This window comes from Bactrocera latifrons, unplaced genomic scaffold (genome assembly GCF_001853355.1).
Source record: "Bactrocera latifrons isolate USDA-ARS-PBARC rearing strain unplaced genomic scaffold, ASM185335v1 scaffold_364, whole genome shotgun sequence".
In the NCBI taxonomy this organism is placed as follows: domain Eukaryota; kingdom Metazoa; phylum Arthropoda; class Insecta; order Diptera; family Tephritidae; genus Bactrocera; species Bactrocera latifrons.
The window spans coordinates 113,600-127,871 of NW_017537006.1; the positions used below are offsets into that span (position 1 = coordinate 113,600).

The window sequence follows — 14,272 nt, forward strand, 5'->3', positions numbered from 1 at the left end:
ACAGTGAAAAAATGTTAGAGATATTATAGAAATTCGGAGAGACACCGCTTGCGCTTCCTGATAATATTATGACGGTGTGCCAAAAATGGGTTAAATCTGTTTAATACTTTCCTGAGCAACCATATATACCTGTAATCAAATTAAAAGGTGAATTTTGTCCATTTCATCTCCCTCAAAGTAATCCCCTTCCGCTGCAATACACTTACGCGAAAGAATTTTGCAGTCATCATAGAAATTGGAAAAATCTTTCGTCGCGATGGCCATCAGAGACTTCTTCGATAGAGCCTCTACATTCTCAATTGAGTCAAAACGGTGTCCTCGGCGTGGTCATGCGTATTCGCTGAAGAGCCAGAAGTTACAGTAAGGTAAATCAGGCGAATGCGGTGGTTGCGGCGCGATATTAGTTGAAAAGCAGTCTGAGATGGTGCATTATCGCACTTCTTTGTTCAATAAATTGAGATATAAATTCAGAAAACTCAAATTCCTTTCAACTCAACTCTTACTTGTTTAACGATAATGCTTTTTAGGTTTCATCCATGGAGATGGCTAGAAAGCTTATTGCAGTGGAGGGTCGCTTTTAACTCGAAAACTATTTTTTTTTTTTTCAAAAATTTAGTGCGTTTTTTCAAATATGCATAAGGAACTCTTGATATTTTTTAAACCATTGACAAAGTATTTTTTTTTTATTTTCAAATTTTTCTTTTTTCATTTTGCACACAACACAAGGATTGCCGCTTAAAGGTTTAATTTCAATCTATTACAGTTTTCATCGCCATAGATGGCAAATAGTACAACGGAACTCACAGTATAATGCAGCATTGATGTGAAGATTAGAAGCTTCTGAGATGCATTTTTGCACATGTTGCATGCGCTTTTAATCTAACACTAAGCCAACTCTAGAGGCGGGCCTGGCAACGCATAACAACAGCGCACAACAAAATAAAGAAAGCAAATCATAATAACGGTAAGAATAAACTACTTACGTGTTGGCAGTACAAAGTGAGTGTGAAAATTGTAGCGAGAAGCGAGGCGTTGCAAATAAAGTCGTGACAGGAAGCGAGCGGATAAATATTAAAAGCGGCACGGCACACACACACACACACACACTGGCATATGTGTGCATGCGATTGCTTAGACCTATGTGTGCCATGTTGTCCAAGTCAATGCAGTTGTGTATGCATATGTTAGCATACATTTACATTTGCCATGCCGATTGCCGATTGCCGGTGCCGGGGTGTGCGTATGGGTGCGCGGAGCACGGGTGGTGGTGGCTTTGAAATAGTGATGATGATGATGACAGATGAGAGTGTAGTGTTTGTGAATGCCTAAAAGGCTTTTGCAATGGTTTATTGCCTGGCCGTCACACCTCTCCGCGCCAAGTGATGTACGCATACGGCAAAGTTGTCACCTGTCACATGTTCGCAGCAATTGACAGTTGAACTTATAGGAGGCACACGCACACGCACACGCACACGCCCGTATTTACCGTATGATTGCGTAGCGAGGCAAAGCTTTTATCAAGTGCCTATTTCACTGCTTATGCACCTCCTTTGCACCTCCACCTCTGCCAACAGCAAGCCTCGCCTGCTGTTCTTGTTTCCATTTGCTTATTTTCATAATTCCTTTTTGTGCTACTTTTTGCTGCTTAAAGAAATGAAAATTACATTCAAAATGAATGAATTGAGATGCATTGCGAATGCATTTGAAATGAATGCCGGCGCATGTGTGTGCGAGTGAATGGTTGACTGGGTAAGTGAATGCCACATTGCTGCACTCTGCACCTTTGTGCGACACATCATTGAAGCGCCATGTCTGCAGACTCATAATAAGCGCGCTTACAGTGTGATTGCAGATATTTTCCGCGAAAATTTATTTTTAGTACTTCCGCAGATGATAACTGGTGCATTAAACCCAAACGTGTTTAGTCAGAAAAAGTGTAGTCCAAGACTTTACAAGGAACATCTACAATATCTTCAAAAATCATGTATATGTTTTCTAACAAAAAAAAAAAATATTGGCAAATAATCTCAGTTAATCAGCATGCATTTGGACTCAAGGCGCGTTACTGTGCAGCGGCATCCACCGGATGCAATTGTACTGGGCATTGCAACGAGCAGACGAACGGAGCCTCCTGTGTCCATAGGGGGGTAGTAAATGTATGCTGCTTCACTGTTGACTTGCATTCATGCTTAGAGTGCGAAATATTGTAAATTCAAACATTGCGAATTTCAAGTTGTTGATGGATGATTGCTGATAATGTTGATGCAAACCACTTCTCCAGCTGCGCTCGGCTCTGTCACCAACTCCAGACGGTTACAGATAGTGATGGAAAAGTAGTTAATGAATGCGATTGTCGTGTTGATGTGAGAATGTTTGATGGCGTTGTTGATCATCATGAATAATGCTGCATGTGCCATAATTGCGAATTGATGCAAACATAGACGCTAGTGTATAAACATACTGAAATTACATGGAATGCAATTGAGAGCACATGTTTAATTCATCTCCGGCGGGCTATGCTGTCTTCGTGGCCAATTTCGCCTACTAAAGAAGTCATTATTCCTTTGATCAGTCAACCGCTTTTATCAATCGAAATCTAATTTGTATGCGAACAAGCATTTAACACCATCGATGGCTTAATCTGGTTGTTACGGTATATTTTCCTCTTCTTCTTCTTTGGGACTACGCCTTCTGTCGATTTGGGCGGAGAATACGAAACCTCGCCAGTTGCCTCTATCCATTTCGAGGTCACGCCAGTTGTAAATACAATTAATCCGTGGCGGCTCCGGCTTGGGTTGTTCATCCATAAGTCTCAAGTTGAGTAGAAGGAGCTTTTAACTGGAGCTTCATCTTATATGAGAACAGCAAAGACATATCCGGCGCATTCCTTGAATTTTTATGCCCTTAACAATATCCATGGCGTCGAAAAGCTCATACAGTTCGTGGTTCTATCTTTTTCGATGTTGACAACACGGATACGTACGTCTAGTATAGTGGAAGCCTACCTTCCATTTATCATAACGTGGTCTAGACAGGTAGTTTCTCTCTATTGTCGGAGGTGTTACTGTGAAAGCTAAATTCTTTGCCTAACTTCGCGGTGAAACCACCGAGCTTGATCTTAACATTGCGGTGGTGACAATTCTCTTATGCTTCCTCCGACCGTTCGTAAAATTGCTCCTCGATATCTTCGTTTTTATCTTCTGTCTGCGCGTGAGTACATCTTAGACTATTGTGAAGGAATTTGGTTTTGATGCGGATTATGGCTATTCTTTCACTCATCGGTCGGAGACAAGGTGGCGATACTTTCGACCAACCAACTGTAGTGCATATTTTGTGCAGCCATGTCTCGTCCAACTCTTTTCCTGGAGCGCGGCTCTATATTTTTGACATGCCGTATGAAGGGTCTGGACATTCCAGGTGCATACTCGTGATTTGTGTGGCTTTGTGAGTTTGCTGTGGTCAACAGTTGGGGATGTCTATATACGAGGCTTTCGTGTTTCTTTCATTGGAATTATATATGCTTTAATTATAACAACAGTGGAACTCTTTCTTTGAAAAAGTTTTGACTTCTTAAAGGGGAATTACTGGTCAGGTCAATATTTCAAAAACTGAGTGACTAGTTCGCATTATACAAACAAAAGAACATGCTTAAGTCGACTTTGCTCGTCAAGCTGATCAGCCTTTCTGTACCGTCGATAGAATTGGTTATTAACCAAGAAAAAATGTTGGGACCGGCCAATCTACACGGCTATTGGAGATGTCTGCTTAATAGAATGTGCGTTTAGTAGATAGTTCACTGCATAACAAACATTGGCAGCTCGATCGGCACCAAGAACACTGAGTTACGACAGATTTTCATCTACGCCAACCTTTGTATGCTGAACACAAACAAACATGCTTTAATCTAATAATTTATTCAAATATACATATATGGTGATATACATATATATATATTGAATAAAACATTTATGGACATACATAGACGCCATCATATGTAGATAAGCGCTCAAATGCAAAGCGTAGCACGATCACACTCTCTCGCCTCTTTCGGTCGCTCTTTGAGGGCTTTAGTCTCGCAGCGGCACTCTTAGTTATCTGGTGATTACCTTCAGCTGCTTAGCTGTTTGACTTAGACGCCACTTTGCCAATTTGGCTACCTTGCAGGCGGCCAAGCCAACCGCGAAACACAGTGATCGGCAACAAACATATCAACATACAAACCTTCCTACATATAAATACGCTTAATAATTACGAACGTAAGGTGTACCGAGCGTGAAGCGTAAAGTGTTTTGTGTATATTACTTTGCGTTATTCATCAGCTGTGAACTATAAAGAAAGACAACAACTACTCGCACTCGGCCAAACTACACATACGTGGGTATACACTTATACACATATACAGACAGGTAAATAATCGCTTTAGGAGCGGAGCGCGCGATCGCTTGTTGACGTTGAGCGTCGAACGTCGAACGTGGAAATGTACATGACTTTTATTGGACGGCGTGTGACTCAGTCAGTAGCTTAACGTAGTTTGGTAGCAGCAAACCGAGTGCACGCAATTTCGGAAACTACCTTATATACATTTGGACGGCTACAAGCGCAGTCGTAAAGTGCGCGCAATGCAATTACGTAAGCACGGTGAATAGGAAGAGTGCAAAGCGTGGAAAGGCGTGAAAAAGTGAAAAACTCTAAAACAAATTCTAAAAACCTTGTTTGTGTGCCAAAATCGAGCAAAACTGTGATAAAGTATTTGCGTCAAGTTCAGTGAATTCCGCGCATAAAGATTCAAATACGAGTGAAGTGAGCTTTCAAATTCACCCTCAAGAGCCACTTTCATGAGGTATAAACCGCTAAATAGTGTGCATTGATTTCCACCTACTCACCTTAGCTATTTTCAAATACAAGGTCCAAAATATTTTAATAAAAAGTGAATTGCTCACCTAAAACAATAGCGGAATTCGTAAGTTCAACACTGATAAGATAAGCACAAAGGCGAGAGAGAGCAAACTTAGCAACCGCGCACTCACACACATATATTCCATTGCAACCGTGTGTCGCGCAGCGAAAGCGGGGTAAGTTGCTTTATATACTCCGCATATGTAAATTAGCCGTATCGCTGCACACCTGACGTCGCACCAGCTGTTGTTCTTGTTGTTGTTGTTGCTGCCAGCTAGATGCTTTGCACGTTGTTGGCGTATTATCTTACACCTACTCTACTTCATGTAATAAACACGCCGTTAGCCAAGCATAGAAAGCACTTACATACTTCCACCTTAAGTGCGAACAATGGCAAACTAGTTCTGCATTCTCTTTGAATAATAATTTGAAACAGCTGAAGTCCCACAAGTTGCATCGCTGCCAACGGCTGAAGTCAATGCTATTGACGGCAAATATCCAGTTGACAATCATAAAGCTATTATTTGCATGTTGGAGATGTGTGTTTGGTGTCGGTACTAACAGCGGCGTGAAATAAACATTATATTAACACACAACTAGCTACACTTGATCTGTGTTTGATCGTGGGCTTTCTGTAGACATATATACTCTTAATTTGTCAAGAGCCCTGGATCCGCTTAATTTATCTTCTTCTTTATTAGACTACGTATTCTTACGTAGACGCTACTTACGGGGTTATAGCCGAATTTGCAAGATCCCAACATCCTACTCAACCTGGTCTTTCTAATGGAGTGAAAGTCTTTTTCTTCCTCTTCTTACCCTGACAGGGCCTTCTTCGAATACTTTCAGAGCTGAAGTATTTTCACCAATTAGTACGCCATGACATGACGTAGAGGCTGTTTCTTAATCTCGGACAGCTCATTGTCCATCCATCCGCAGAACCTCTCACTCGAATACTCATAACGTCGGCTCATTAGAAGCGGTCATCGTCCATGCCTCTGGATCGCATAGCAGGACGAAGATGATGAGTGACTTGTAGAATTTGGTCTTTGTTCGTCGAGAGAGGATTTTACTTCTCAATTGTCTACTCAGTCCGAAGCATCTGTTAGCTGGAGTTATTCTGCGTTGTTTTTCGAGAGTGATGTTGTTGTGGGAGCCAAGTCGCGAATGGGACGATTGTTTCTTTGATGTTAGGAGATATTTCGTCTTGCCCTCGTTCACTACTAGACCCATTTGCTTTGGTTCTTATTCAGTCTATAGAAAGGTGCACTGATATATCAAATAACACTAAAATTATAAAGATCTGTAAAGTTATTATCCGGGATTTGCTGCGGGATCAAAATCAAACAAATTTTCAGTTATCACACTGAGGCTTTTCAAGTTTATTCACATACAATGTTATATACATATGTTTATAGGCGATTTGAATGTTGTGCTCTGGCCAACTAGTGTTGAAACACACATGCACCTTGCGGTATCATATTATACCCTTTATGCTCTGATTTGCATGAAAATTGGTTGGTCTTAAAGTCGCCACGCTTAAGAGATATCACTTGTCCCAATGACACACTAGCGTTTTCTTCACAGAGACTTATTTACGTATGTTCTTCTGTGCGTTAGTTGTTCAAATGCGTTGATCGCAGATATTAAATGACAAGCGTGTAAAGCGCGACTGGAATTTTAATCGTAATTGTATCCGAAGCACACTTAAACTTAAAAACTCGAAATTTCTACATACCGATATATACTTTACATATGTAGATATTAGGCATTTATTATATTTAAATGAAAAGATTTCTTAACCAACTATGGCGATTTACGAAGTGTTGATACGTCATGCCATTGGGAGAGTTCTTGGCGATCACATAAATGAGTACATACAAATAACTTTTGGACTACCCAATATATTCATCAAATATGTGGCCATTAATTATTCATGCAGCCGGGCGAGAGTTTGGAAATATGAATGAAGTACATGAAGTGCATGCTCTTGACGAGCTTTGGCTTTCTTCTAATTATTGAATAACAGCACAGCAGAGGTCAATACATTTTTCAATCACTTGTAGTTAATTTTCCCGCTTTAGAGTTTATTTAATTTCCGATTCTTACGCTCGTGGCTTTGTGACACTCTTTACCACTATTTATGAGACAAAATTGCAAGCTGAAGAGCATTCTTACTCCTACTTGGCCACTGAATTTACTTTATATATTTATTTGCAAATATTTAGTTAGATTTCATTAATTACTCATGGCTTGTGTGTCTTTGATTTCTTACAAATCGAATATTTGTTGAGAAATAGTATCTTCAATTATTTGTGTCATTAAAATGCCGATTTATCTGACGAAATTCAAATATCTTCTAATCAATGGATGCCAATTTCAACAGTCTTTCTGGCGATTGACTTAGATACAAACGCACTTAGCATACATAAAAGAAACGAAGAAGAAAATGCAAATTAATCAAATCATCGTTTTCCCTGCACAGATTGAACCCAGCAGAGGATTTAAAGGTGAAGCAATGCAGAAGCATCTAGGCTTAAAAATTCCATAGGGGGGTATATACTCGTACAGAGCAACTAGCTGCCTTCGACTGGTAATTTCTCTGCTCTCTTCTCGAAAAACTGACGTGCTAAACTCTATTGAAAAAGGAACGTAACACTATTAGCTCCCCGTTTGATTGAGCATCTGATATATTTAGTTTTTTCGATTCGCTAGACAGTAATTCTTGGCGAATTGAAGACGGCTTCTCTATCATATAGAATCTCTAAGCCAAGCAACTGAAACCTGAATGAGACTAGGCAGTGTAACAATATAAATAAAATGGTTGGGGGCTATTGCTTCCTTTTACTTACACTTAATACTTATATATTCAGTTTTTCGCTAAAAAAATAATTGTACAATTTTTTTTTGTACAATAATTGTACAATTTTTTTTTTTTGCTGCTAAAATTTGCAAAGCTCACTTTATATTCGTGAGAGTTACTAAAGTTACTAAAGCAAAAACTGCCCCACTGCAATTAGTCACATGTCACGGCAAGTTCGGCTAATGACTTTTTGAAAGCGATTTTGTCACAAAGCAATCAATCTGTATAAATCGTGTTAATGCTTGAGTTAATATTAGACAAATGATTATTCAATGACAAATGTCAAATGCAAGCATTTGAAGTGTTGCGCGAATACCCGAGTTACTTCTTAAAAACAAAATACGACTGTGAGCATGAAATAGTAAGACTTTGTTCATAATTTGAAAATTCGTAATTCCAGTGAACACGGATTTTGATTGGCCCACATCTTGATCGTTATTTATGTCCTCAAGACCACTTTGAAAACGTTGCTACCACTCGTGCACTCTGCTACGGGATAGGCAATCGTCATCATACCCTTGTTTCTACAATTGAAACGTTTCGGTAAAAGTTTTACAAATTTTAAAACAAAATTTAATGTCAGCTCTTTGTTTTTCGCAACGATAACACTAACACACTGACACTTAAAACGCAATAACTTCACTTCCAATCTATGAAATGTCATGAAATTCTCACTGGAAAATCGATGAAGATAGCAGATTAACGTACCAGTCGAAAAATAGATGGCGCCGCCAGGGCGCGCTAAATTCAAAAAGTCCCGCACCTTGTATTCTTCAAAATATATGGCGTCCCCAAAGTAATCTCCTTGGCTTAAGTACACTTGTGTCAATTTTTCAATCGGCAGAACAATTGTTAAAATCATTGGCTTTCATTGCGCATGGCTTCACGTTTAACGTTTTCAATTCACTCAAAATGACCTCCCCGATTTAGTGAGTGGTTTGAGTTTACTGAATAATCAGAAGTCCACGGGTCAGCGGAAAATGGTGGTTAGGGCGAGATATTGGTTGAAAATTTGGCGAAAGATTCACTAAGAATCAGTGCAGTTTGTGATTGTGCATTAACGACTAAAAAAACAAGAGTTATCGGCTCATAATTCTGTAAATAGCTTTACGCAAACGACGCATAACACTCTTGAAAGGAATTAGGAGTGAACCACACCCCGATAACCGAAAGAAAACTGTCTACGTAACCTTCATTCTTGAATGTTACGTTTTTTGGCTTCGGCTCACCTTTTCTCTGATGTTCGGTTGATCGTTTGTTTCTGGGTCGTAGGCATAGATTCAAGTCTCATCGCCGGTAATAATATATTTCATGATATCTTGGTGGCGACGCGGTTTTTGAAAAATGAGGTTTTTTGGAACCAATTGTGCTTTCACGTTTCTTAGGCCCAAATTATCTTTCAATATAGTTTTCACTGATCCTTCCCCTATGTCAATGATGCCAGTAAGTTCTCTGACTACGAATCGTCGATTCTCAGGCATCAATTTCTTTATTTTATTGACGCTGTTGATCATCAGTTGATGCTGCTGACCGTTCTGGACGTGATGTGCCGTCATCCGTTCACGGTCCTCTTTGAATAATTTGCGCCATTCTCACATTTTCCTTCACAGATTAGTACAATTTATAAAGGGCTGCTACATACTATGTGTATTTGTAAAATATGTATATTTGGTGATTACTTTCAAAGGCGTAAGACCTGTAAATAACTGTTTATCATAGAAATAGGCAGGAAAGACATTGAGTGACGAAACATAATTATTTACAGTGCTTTTGAGAAGCCGCCCACTTGTCACACATACACACACACACACACATCTACGCAGTTAAAAGCCAAAGTAATTACTACAACTGCAGATACTCAATATGAAAAATGAGCCTTGATGACACTTGATTACTTCAGGGTTGCTGCAGCTTTGCGCAGAGCTTTTATCTGTGTCAATTAAGAAGTTTTCGAAAAAAATATGTTGTCCACAAAGACTTGTGGTTTTATTAGTGGTTAACCGCGTATAAAACTCGCCTGAAAGGCACTAAAGCAACACACACTTGAACATGTGTGTACATATAACGCCAAAGTCTCATAACGGAGTCTGTGAAATTGTAGAGATAAGAGTAGTGTAAGACTAAATAATGACTCATGTACACACACCCACACATCCATGCACACCGAAGTAGCTGAAGCGCCTTTGTTTGAGGCAAGAATTCAGCCCACACTCGGCCAAAACTCGACCAAAGTGCAGTTATGCACCTGCAACACTAGGCACGAGAGTGTAAATAAGAAAGGGTGCACTTAATTAAAAACACATAATTATGTAATAGGCACAAAAGAGCCCTCCCCTCACACCCACATGTGTAGGGGAATTTGTGATTGCCAGTAGGTATGTAGGTTTGTTTGCGGCGAGCGCAATCTGATTGTGCCCCCATTAAAGATTATTTGTGTCCATACAATTTCTGTACACGAAAGTCCTTCGTCATTATGCAACACACAAGCGGCATTAACGGCTCTTGAGAAAGAATGTTCTTCATAAGCACCGAAGCGAGTTCACGCCGAATTCGCCAGTCACATGTAGCCGAGGCTGGTGTGGCTGTGGGTAGTCATATATTTACACGCATAATCGTCAGCAGATGTTGTTACATATTTTTCTGTTGCTTAATAACTTATACGCTCACTTGACTGCTTAAGCACTGCCAGCTGTGGCAACATACAATTTAGCGAACTTAAATATTTGCTCCTCCGTCGCATATCGCCTGTCGACTGTTGCTAGTTGCTGTTGTTTCTGTTGCTGTTGCTGCAGTTGTTACAACTGATGCGCAATAATTGCTGCCAATGCTACAACAATCCCCCTTTGACGTAATTCAGCGAAGCCCACCACCGTGTACCGTTATGTATCTGCACGCACACATTTACCTACAAGCTTGTACATATTTAATATTAACTTTTTCGACGCATGAGTTTTACTTGTAACTTAAGTTGTACATATGTGTGCACGTGTTTGCATGATAGCGCAATTTTAGTCATAGTGAGTATCAATGTTGTTGGAGCTTTTGGAATTACAGTCCTTTTGGGCTCACTGATACGCTAAGCCGCTAGAGTGAGCTCTTCTTACACTTGTTATGTTTTTGGTCCACAAGGAACAGGTGGCTTAAGTTCGACCACATTCGAACCCCGCCAACTCTCAAGATGATATGAATACGTTCGTTTTTTCAAAATCGTTGAATCATTATAGGCAACAAAGACGGATATACCGTTTTATGTATTACAATTCAATTTAAGTGGATATCACCCAAAGTTAAGTCTCACTTTCTGCCGACGAAGCAGGTTACCGTTAACCGAGTTTACAAAAGTGCGCCAGTCGTTCTCCCTTTTCACTGTTTGGCGCCAGGCATAAACAGGTTCTTCTCTATCTGGTCTTTCCAACAGAGTAGTATGCCGTTTTCTTCCTCTGCTTCCCCCAGCAGGTACTGCGTCGAATACTCTTACAATCGGAGTATTTTCTTCCATTCGGAGGAATCGAGAGAGGACTTTACTTCGTAATTGCCTATTCAGTCCGAAGCAGCATCTGTTGGTAAGAGTTATTCTGCGGTGGATTTCGCGGCTGACATTGTTGTTGTTGTTAATACTGGTTGGAAGGTTTCGTAAAGAAATTATCTACGACCTCGAAGTTATGACTGTCAACCGTGATGTTTCCTGAAAAGATACCTAAAGAAAACCTTCTCAAACAACCAGCAAATCTAAGTAAAACTCGATTGACTTAACCTGCGACTTTTTAGATGTAAGTGGTCTATGACAACGAATAATGAATTTTTTCCGCACTTTGTTTCCATGGCAGCCCTTTCAAATTGTGTCCGGTATTAATATGGTGAAAATGAAGCACGTTGTATCGTTAAAATACACCACACCAAGTTAAAGTGCGGACAAAAGGTGTTAATTTATACGAGTGCTTAAGTGCTGTGCTAGGGAGGTGCTCTCCACGCAGCTTCCGCCAGTTCCTCTTGAATTGCGTTCATCGCGCGTTATACTTGTGGACTCACATGAAATCTTGACACATCCTCAGCGCTTCCAGCAAACGCCCCTCCCGCGTCGAATTGTAAAATGCTAGAATTAAAAATAAAAGTGTTTTCATCTATAATCGAGAAGCTTCCCTCTGAAGTTAAAGTGGATAAATAAACACATACACACATATATATATGTATCAGTATACACGAGTGGTGTTTTCATTTCTTTTTTCCGTTTTCGGGGTGTCGATGGGGCATCACTGGCACTCGTAGCAATTGCAGGAAGTGCTAAGCTTCGAGTTTTAATGAGGTTGTTTTGTACGAAATTAACATTAATTGCAATAAATTTAGAAATAAAAGGGGTGCGATTATCACACATCGCTGCCAAAACAGGAAACCACGATAAATACGAACATCCATAAAGGGAGTAGAGAATTTAACATACATTTGGGTGAGTTTGCACGAGGATAAATTCGAGTCACTGCATAATACCGGGTTCCCTTGCACTACAAAAACGCGATGTGTACTTGGCGATAAAAACCGGTTTTGCTCAAAAAATATGGATGCGTGCGCAATTTCAAGCAAGCACATCCTTAAACTCGAGAATTCACAATGCAGTAGTCAAAGTATTTAAACACATACATATTATATTATTCGGGGTCACGTTAATCTTCCAATGGAGCCCCTAAATAACCTTTTATGAGAGAGGTGAATCCTATAACGATAAAATAATAAGCTAAATGTAGAATAAAACGAAAAAAAACTTCAGCTTCACAGCACCGAAGACTTTCCACATATATTATAAGCAGATCCTTCGTGAGAAAAAGAGGTATGCAACAATTGAGATGAATGTCCCGAAAACTGACGGGCTAGTTCCCAATCAGACGGGCGGGCGAACATGGCTAAATTTACTTTATATATAGGGTAGTCGAAATGGTCTTTTTGTATTTTTAATCACACCTCTACTTATTTTGGTTCATATTTATAATGAACCAAATATATACCATTTTGGTCGACCCCTTTTTGTCATTTTTCTTCTGCATATATTATTTCATCAATGTAAAAGAATGTAAAAACTGCGACGAGTAATTTTCACAGGTTTCTCTTGAAGCCAACTTTACTCCATTAAGGGAGTTCTGCTTTGACCGAAACAAGTGGTATTCTCTTGGTGCAAGGTCAGGGTTACATATATATATTTTCCCGTAGTTTTTAAGTGGAAAATAGAGTCGATGCATCAAAACTTCCCAGCCAAGCCCTCCCAGTTTTTGCAGAGTTGTCAAAGATGTGTGTACTCTAGCGTTCTCCTGATGGAAGACGAAGCCTTTTTTGTTAACCAGTTCTGGTCGTTTTTTCGATTGCTTGCTTTAATCTCATCAGGTTTTGACAGTAAAAGTACAATTGATCGCTTGTCGAGGCCTTTTGATTGCATTTCGTTTCAGCCAAAAATCGCTGATGTTAGTTCGATCCAATAAATTTTTCACAGACACTTCATGTGGTACCCAAACATCGAGCTTCTTTTTGTAGCCAGCCTATTTTTAAATGATTCAAAATGATTTTGATGATGAATGTTAAGTTCCTTAGCGATGTCTTGGCTGCTTATGTGACGCTCTTGGTAAATCACTTCCATGATATCAACGACTTTTTCAACGATTGGTCGACAGAGCGAGATGCATCTTTCACATCGAAATTTCCAGAACGGAAGCTACGGAACCATTGTTGTAAATTTCACAAATTTTATTGGTCGCTTTTGAGGCATTCTTCCCTTTTTATACAAAACATTCAAAATATTGTGACTTTTTTCATTATTTTCACTAATTTTTGAAGAGCTGTAAATTTTTTCGAACTGCTCCGAATTTAGTTTTGTTGGTTGAAAGAAATTTAAAACCTTTATCACAGTATATAGAATGACACAATGTGATTGGTAGCACTGGAGATATACGACTGCAACGGCATCTATTGACCAAATTCGAAAAGACTTTTTCGACTATCCAATATTATTTGACCGCATTTTCCTTATCTACATTGTACTCTTTGTTAGACTCTAACCATCAGCGAAGCGAAGAGTCAACATCAAAAGCATTTAAGAGGAATTCAGTTAAATGTAAAGGCGTTCTGAGGTCAGTAAATCACAAATTGCCAACATACGCCCTGGGGCCCACACTAGCGGCTTGTATCCGACTTCCTGCTCGGCACATAATAAAATTCCAGCCCGAGTGTATGCTTGTGCTGGCGCTCTCCGCAGCTGTTTTATTTCATTTTTATCATTTTCTATTTTATAGCATATTTATTATGATTCAACAATGATATCTGGGGAAATCATTGTAGCACTAATAGGAATACCCCGAAGGCGCAACTTGACATCTCTCGTATAATTCCGGAAAATTGTAACTCTAATAGTTGCCCTCGCTTTCTGGCGCACAAGACTCGCTGCAGACCGCAAGGAGCATAAGGATAAGAGAAGCTACACCACACTGACACACACACACACATATATATATATGTGTGGCCACAAGCAAGAAC

At 39.7% G+C, this 14,272-nt stretch overlaps 1 protein-coding gene across 6 annotated transcripts in view; it reads left to right on the forward strand.

Annotated features, from left to right (window-relative positions):
- The first annotated feature begins 4,535 nt into the window (after window positions 1-4,535).
- LOC108971896 overlaps window positions 4,536-14,272 on the forward strand; it is a 75,616-nt gene continuing 65,879 nt past the window's right edge. For all 6 annotated transcript variants that reach the window (XM_018938232.1, XM_018938233.1, XM_018938234.1 and 3 more), the window contains exon 1: window positions 4,536-5,072. The gene's annotated coding sequence lies outside the window, so the exon portion shown is untranslated. The remainder of the gene's footprint in view (window positions 5,073-14,272) is intronic.